The sequence below is a fragment of the Miscanthus floridulus genome, chromosome 18 (assembly GCF_019320115.1).
Source record: "Miscanthus floridulus cultivar M001 chromosome 18, ASM1932011v1, whole genome shotgun sequence".
NCBI lineage: Eukaryota > Viridiplantae > Streptophyta > Magnoliopsida > Poales > Poaceae > Miscanthus > Miscanthus floridulus.
The window spans coordinates 33,192,484-33,201,111 of record NC_089597.1 but is presented as its reverse complement, the minus strand read 5'-3'; positions in this window follow the sequence as shown (position 1 = coordinate 33,201,111).

The window sequence follows — 8,628 nt, the reverse complement described above, 5'->3', positions numbered from 1 at the left end:
GCCGAGAACTCCGCCTACAACATGGTGGGATAAACCCTGAGTACTCGAATGTACTCAGCCAGACTTACCCGTCGAAAACCAAAACAAATGACACCAAGGATCATGCATAGCTTAATTTAGTGGATCTGGCTGGACAACCTTTTTGCATAAAAGCTTGAGTAACCATTAGCATTATTCACCTGTACTAGCAGTGACTTTTAGCCATTACCTACCATCTATATTAGCACCTGTACTAATCAATCACTTGATTAAGTTGCAAACAATAATAACCATATCAAGTATTTCATGGCTCATTGTCATTATCATCATCATCATTATTTAACCATATCTTTAAATTTAGTGAATCTACGTTGCCGCTGCTCAGTCAAGTTCTCACTATCCGGGAGAGACGGCGATTCGAATCAATTCCTATCCAGCTGGAGGGGTATTCCTAAACACAAACCCTGCTTCCCCCGTCAGGGTCGCAAACAAGTCACCGTTGGTACGATTCAGGAGTCGCGAGTCTGAACAGATCGACATTCTCAGAGAACCACTCTGCCAAGGTTGTTCGGGACTCTAACCCGCCTTGGACTTATGCCAATGGCTCTCCACACATCCTTACTACCTCCAGAATGCACGCCACTGCTCGCGTCCCCGGCCTAAGTCGAGCTACTAGGCTTCGCGGTCAGAACGACTTATCCGGCCAGCTAAGTGTTAGGCTGCGTTCAACATGACATGAGGACGTACAGCGTATCGGTCCTTAAACGACACAGACGGGGATAGATTCACACCCAAGACCTCCATGCCTTGTTGCTGCACTACCATCATCCCGTCCGGTCTCCTTTTCATTATTAACACATGGTTCTTTTTCATGATAGCCATTATAGCCAACCATGACCAGAGCTCATCCTACATCTCGCAGGTGACAGGAAATCACCTGACTTCTACCGGTCTAAGCATAGCTAAGCATTATTCGATCCTACACTTAATTAGGATTCATAGGATTTTATCTGGACAAGGTAAGGATATAATGCAACAATTGGTTCCAACCAATTCCTATACTTAATGCATCATCAACAATAAAAGATACTCAAGATATTTGTAAAAACATGGGAGACTTAGAATGCTCCGGGGCTTGCCTGGGATCCGACACAAGTCAATTCAGTTAGCTTGCACCGTCTTGGTGACATCGCAGGTCCTAGCACTTGCTTAGTCCTTCCATCTTCGGGATAGATCCATCAAACACCGTCTTCGGGTTCGGCTCCAACATCACATCCTTCATGTGGTTCATCTAGCGCACCTAGATGAGATGCAAGATGCATGTGTATGAATGTGATGAATGGTAACACAAGATGCATCACATAAGCATTCAAGACAAACACAAGATTATGCAAGACATAGACACCAATAGCTATTTAACTAACATCACACATCCTATCATGCTAAGATGGCAAAGAAGACGACAACACCAAGCATGACACAAGTTTTCCAAGATCTCAGGTGCTCTAACTCAGTCATCATTCAAGGCATAAGTCACACTTAACAATATACAAGCAAACACTATAATTGGAATCTGCCAATTTCTGGACATGCAAATAGCAGCTACAAGATTTAGCTATAACTGGAGTTACACAAATCCAAATGACTTGCAAGAAGACATTTTGGAAAGCTTATGAAATTATCTACATTTCATCAACCATCATAGCATGATTCACAAGTTAAGTAGGTCGAAATTATACATTTACAGAAACTGGTCCACAATTGACAGAGAGCAGCAATTTCTGAAACCCAACTTTAAATAGGCATAACTCACAAACTACAAGGCAAAATACCACCAAATTTTAACAGCAGCTAGATACATAAATTATCTACAACTTTTGTATAAACAAGTCTCACAACAAAGCACATTATCATGAAGAACTTTGCTAGGTTCCCAGATCTGTCCATAAACCACATTTGCAAGAAAATAAATATTAACTTATGTTGCAAACACATTATTAGGTAAAACCAACTTTACCAACATGTCACACATGACTAAAGAACACTATAAAACCTAGTGTCCATGACCAAATAAATTCTTTTAATGCATTTCTTAATTTATTTTAGATAATAAGGTGATTTAATGAACATATACCAAAAGTATACAATAAATTCTACAAAAATTACAGTGGCTCACATATGCTCTCAATAGTCTACTGTACAAATTTCACTCCATTTTAATATGTACAGCAACCTCTATGAAAAAGACAAGTTGCTAAAGCAAGAAATCAAGGGAGAGCAAGATAAACCAATAACTCACTCATACTTCATCCAATACTTATGAAATTTTTACCACACATCAACTATCACATGAGTAGCATGCCACAAAAATTTCACTTCATTTGGAGCCCTAGATCTACAGTTATGGAAAATAACAAATTCAACTAGCATTACAACCTTACTGTACAAATCTATTTTTACCGCAAAATATTGAAACTAAAACATGCCATATTATAGATCTAATGCATAGATAATTTCACAAGGATTCCAAAAAGTCCTCATTTACTATTTTACGAATTTCCTATGAATTACTATGAATTTTCAAAGATTCAGCAAATCTACTGCAAATAGGTCCTTATCGGCACTATTCCTTTGAGTCACTGACTTCACAGTTAGACCCTTCTATTTTGTCAAATTTGAGCCCGAGGCCCCTCGTCGCAAATCACAGTAGGGGAGGCGCGGGAGTTCGCCACGGACGGCCGGAGGAGGCTTGTCGGCGGCGGTGGAGTGGTGGTGGAGCATGTACGGTCCCGTGCGCACCCGAGGGACAGCTCAGCTCGGCCCAAGGCGGCCCGAGTTGGCCCGGCCACGCGAGCCCGTGGCTCGGCGGTGAAGCGGCACGACAGGGAAGGGCACGACGGTGGCGAAGCGACGACCGTTGCTGGCTCCGGCTGTCCCGGCTCCCGGCGCGCCTCCTGACGACCGCAGCTCAGCCTGGGTGGCATGTGGCTTGCTAGCCGCGTGAGCAGGTGGCACCGGTGGCACTGGCTTCTGCAGCGAGGCCGCGACGCCGAGGGGGGCTCGGGAAAGGAGCTGGGGAGGAGCGGCGCAACCACAGAAGCGCGTAGGACACGCGCGACGCCGCCGCGGTGAACTGCTCGATGGGCAGCGCCACCACCACCTTGATGCCGATGTTGGCCAGCGCGCACAGCACGGTAGGGTCGGCGTCATACAGCTTCACCAGCGCGACGTCCTGCCGCTTCAGTAGCTACACCACCGCCGTCGGGTTCGGTAGGTTGGTCGCCACGCGGCCGTAGTTCACGCCCACAGTCTCCGCCTCTACAGGGCAAACGAAGAGGAGCGGAACCGACATGGCGAGGACAGTGACGAGGAGGTGGCGTGGGGACGCTATGCTCTGCTGCGGCGCTATGCTCTGTTGCGGCGCGGAGATGTACTGAGGCAGAGCAAGACAGCGCGGGGAAGAGTGGGCGAGTGTGGTGCGAGCTGGCGAACGGACGCGGGCATGGGAGGCCACGCGGCAGCGAAGTTCTGTGGCTGGTCGGCCATGACAAGCTTCAGACGTTACAATGACTGAAGGAACTAATACTACCGCAAAATTACGACTGAAACACAAACTTTGACTCCCTCAAACTCCGAAACCAATGCGAATTAGCGAAAACTTCACTAATATAAGTTTCAGAGCTACATGGGGTCTCCAACTTTTCTTATATGAAGTTGAGCTGGTTAGGCCTATTTTGGGAGATACAAGGTTCCAAAGTGGGGTACACGAAAACTCAAACACGAATTTCAGTCATCCCAGACTTAGCCGATTTTCGAGGTTTCAAAACAGCACCGAGTTCAATCTTTGTGCCTCGGTTTGACTTGCTTCAAAGCTAATCTAGCTCTTGGTCCAAACATAAAGTTTGCTGTACATAACATGGACTCCAACTTTTATTTAGGTTCCACTGCCATGCAAACACTCTAAGCTGCAGTTCAAACTAAGTCAAAGTAGCATCACTATAAAGCTTAAATCACCCTTTTTAATCTATTGGAGCATTTTCTGGCCACCTGCTCAACATTAACCCTTCATAACTTTTGTTCATGAGTGCAAGTAGAGTTGTTTGAGCAAGGTACCAAGGTTTGGTTGGCTTCATAGGTTTCCATCCACTTGATAAAGCAATTCATGCAAATATATGACTTATCATTTCATGTGACTTTTTGATTCCAAACTTCATGAAACTTTTCCATGGATCAATATAGATGGATATTGATGCGAGACACATGAAACAAGTACATCCAGCATTACTCTAGCATACTTTTTAGAAAAGGCAACATGTAAGCAATGGTGCATGGTCCAAGTTTAAGTGGTGGCTCATTTTCATATGTTTGACCTAACATCTCCATCACCACTTAACATGTCAAGGTTGAGCTTAAACCCATTGCTTAACTGGTGACAAACACCTGGGGTGTTACAACAAGTGTGGCCTTGGCTTCAAGAAGAAGATGACAAAGGACGAAAGAAAGAGAGAAAGAAAGATGAAGAAGCTACAACAAAGAAAGCTCTCTCATACCATGTGCTACCGGTGTCATGAAGCAAGACACTTTGCAAGTGGTTGCCCTAACATTGAGAAGCTCAAGAATATAAAAGAAGAAGAGAGGCTAAAGCATGTCAAGTGTTTCAAGTGTCGCACTTGGGGTCATCTTACCTCAATGTGCCTAATCAAGCAATTGGTGAAGCAACAAGTGAAGCCTCAACCAAAGCCACAAGTTGAGCAAAAGAAGACACCCCAAGAGCAAATCAAGATCAACCATGAAGATGGTGATGATTTGATGATAAAGAAGAAGAAAACAAGAAGGGGTGGAAAGGCAAGGCATCCAATGCAAACTCAAGATGCCAAGATGATAAGCAAGAATGAAGATGAGAAGAAAGATTATGCTCACATCAAGTGCTTCAAGTGTGGAAGTATGGGACACTTTGCCTCTAAGTGTCCTACCAAGCTTGAGAAGAAGGCTCAAGCAATCCATGAGAGGCAAGGCAATGAGAAGCACCACATGAGCAAGGAAGAGAAGGCTCAATCAAAGAGAAAGTGCTACTCATGCCGGGAAAAGGGACACATGGCACATTCATGTCCCCTAGGTGATATTTCTAAGAATATTTCAATTGTTGATAATAATGTGCTTAGAAAGGATGGTAATGGTACCTCTATGGTTGCTATTGCAAAACATCCCGCTATTCATACTAAGGCTATGCCCAAGTATGTTGCTCCTAACTTGAGAGGACCCAAACTTGTTTGGGTACCATCAAAAAGTGGATGATTGATTGTAGGTACCATCGGCATTGGAGACTTGATTCAATTGATTTCATATTGATCATCATATGTTGAATCAAGTTATGAAGCTTAGTGCGCATCCAAACCCAATGCCAAGTGAAAATTGAGTGAAGTCCAAATGTACTACAACATACAAGTGTCAATTTCAAGTTATTGGTGATTCATTGGATATATTTGATGACTTGCAAATAATTGAGTTAAAGCTTGCTAGTTGGATGATCATGAGCTAACCAAGGTATATCTCTTGTTGATCATTTCATTTGGGTGCATGTGAGTTGATTGAAATGGATAAATATGCAATGTTGCTTGCTATGAGATGATTGAATGGATAATTGATTAGTAGTCAAGTTTGGATTGATTTGTGTTGGATAAATTCATGAGATGACTTTTAGTAAGTGGTTTGAATGGATATATGTCTTATGAAAGTATTCAAACAAGTTAGTTTCAAGTTTGATTCATACTTGATGAAGTATAGCTCAAGTGATTGAAATATGTCCTATATTGAAAATCTGAGTGAGTTGTGATCTTAGCCATGTTTGAGTAAGGAAAACTTATTGGATTGGCATGAAAATTGGTGTACATGCTCTAGACTTATGGTATAAGATGCTGTACAATTTTCATGAGAATTGGATAAGAAATGCTTCAGTTTTGGAGTAGATCTTGTCAGCTATAGTGTAGCTGTTTTCAGCATGTAGCAGTGGTGGAAGAATTGAAATTTGGTAGCAATCTAGAAGTCAAATGAAGCTCAAATTTTTACAGCTGCTAGGTAACTTAGTATTTCACACCTCCACCAAATTTAGTGGTATTTGGATTTGTACTTTGGGAGATATGCTTATTTCTTTGAAGGGTACAAAATCTGTTAGAAAAGTGACAAATGTTGGATTGATCTAGAGTCACTTCGATTGAAAGGTCCTCAAGTTGGAAACATATTTACAAGTGTTTAAGGTACCTAAGTTTGGTTTTGAGATGATCTAAAAGCATGGCAAGCAAAGAGTACAAGGCCATTTGATTGTGGAGTGTACTTTGCATATATTTGGTACTCAAATTGGAAGATCAAGATCAAACTCAAGATGAAGTTAAAGGTTAAGTTCTAGTGACTATTGGAAATCATTTGGTAGAAAGAAAAGAACTTAAACAAGAAGAAAGAAAAGGACTTAAAGAAGGAATCAAGGTTACTCATCAAGTTAAGTCCATCACTTGGATCAATCAATCAAGTCATTTCAAGTGAGTATCAAGAATGATTCTTGGAGAAAGGTCACTTCTCCCTAGTGTAGGGGCTTGCCGCCTATGTGTAGGTAAACCAAGTGTGGTACTTGGAAGGCTAACATGGAAGTGGTGATCCGAGGAACATTTGAGATGCTTAGTTGAAGCAATCAAAAGGGTTGATCAAGAAAAGCAAGCAACACCCAAAAGAGAGCTAATCATGATATTTCAAGTGGTATTCTCAAATTGATACTCTCATGCAAGCAAAGATCAAAAGATAAGGTAAGTCAACCACAACAAGAAAGTGCACTTGATCATAAGTGGTATTCATTTCATATGGGTGAAGAATGGAATTCAACATCGTATCTATTGGTCTTCACCAAGCTTATAATTGGACTTCACATTGCTATTGGAGTAATGAATTGGAATCTATGTGACTATCCTCTACTCCAACATAGCAAAGGTATCATTGTAATGTGCATGATTATTTCATCCCTTACTAGTATGCAGTTAGTGCATATAGTACATGCTTCATAGGATCATGCATAACAAATGAAATGTTTAAATTCATAGCCTACCACTATTGTTTGAATGATTACTTGATCTAGTGGTTAGTATATGAATTTGTTCATGAGCTAGTGATCCCAAGTACTTGATCTAATTTGGATTGCTAATAAGTAACAAGTACAACATTGGCAAGATAACCCTTGCAAGAGGTGTGAAGAAGCTTGTCATTGGTTCAAACCAGACTTGAAAGCTTAGGCAAATCAATTTAGTTCAAGTCAACCATAGAAGCTCATGATAGTGATAAGAGTACAAGCACAAGACAACAATACAAATGGATATCTAGTTTGTTTGTTTCAAATGGTATCTAGACTCAAGTATTTCATCAAGAATTCACAAGTGATGTCTAGATCAACTCACAAGTGATATCCTATAAGTGGTACTCGTAAAGATAGCAAATGTTCAAGAAATGGTTCTTATTGAAAAATCCAACAAGTGGTTCCATACTTGTCGGGGACCTAATACCGGGGTACCCTAGAAGGTGGAACCAATAACCACCGAACATTAAAAAGTTCTGGACGCATAAGAGCGTTGCTTCACCCCTTACTGAAATGACAGGAGCTTGGTTCCACCTCGCCCGACGCCTTTGGGGTGGGCTCGGTCTCCCCCGAGGGCCGAGGATTAGTCTCCGTCTTGCCCGACGCCTTTTGGGCGGGCTTGATCTCGTCCGAAGGCCGAAGGATAGACTCCGACTCGCCTGACGCCTTTGAGGTGGCTCTACCTCACCCGAGGGCTCAGGGCTAGTCTCCGTCTCGCCCGACGCCTTTAGGGCAGGCTCGGTCTCGCCCAAGGGCTGAGGGATAGTTTCTGCCTCGCCCGACCCCGGAGGGGTAGGGTCGGTCTCACCCAGGAGATAGGGATTGGTCTCCGCTTCGCCCGACGGCAAGGAACGAGCCTCACCCTGCTCCATATCTAAAGATTGGATTCATCTTACCTGACCACTTCTCCCTGTTCCCTCAAGATGATAGAGACAGGGCAAGACAAGACGTTCGGGTCAACCATGGCTCCAAGAACCATACCCTGCGCCCTGGCAGGAAAAGTACTGCCAGGGGATGACGGGACGGGTGCTTTAGACCCTTCCGGGCGCCGCAGGGCCCGAAAGGTTGTACAAGTGCATGCTCCTCACCCTATAGAATTGTAGGCGCCGCCTTCAGCCTTGGGACATGAAACCCGACGAAGATATACGACAACCGCTACACTCTAGAAGAAGATTTGCTATCTCCACGAACGACGGGAATTCCGTCACCATGCTATGGACCCGAGGGAGCGACGCCCGCTTCCCGACCCCTCAGGTCCAAAGCCAGAAGGCCTTGACCTCGGCGTTACTCCGGACCCCGATCCCTCGACACTCCGACGAAGACTCACAAGAACCAGAAGGCGTGTGGAGCAAGGCTGGGAAAGGCTAATAAGTCAAAACCACTATACTACAGCCCATACCCTGAGCAGGGCAACATTCTGTAATCAACCTGACACTCTACAGGGACATCGACAGTGTTGTAGGCACTTATCTTCCTTAGCACTCATCAGAATGAAGGACCAGGCCGGGTAGACATGAACCACAAGATTAGATAAA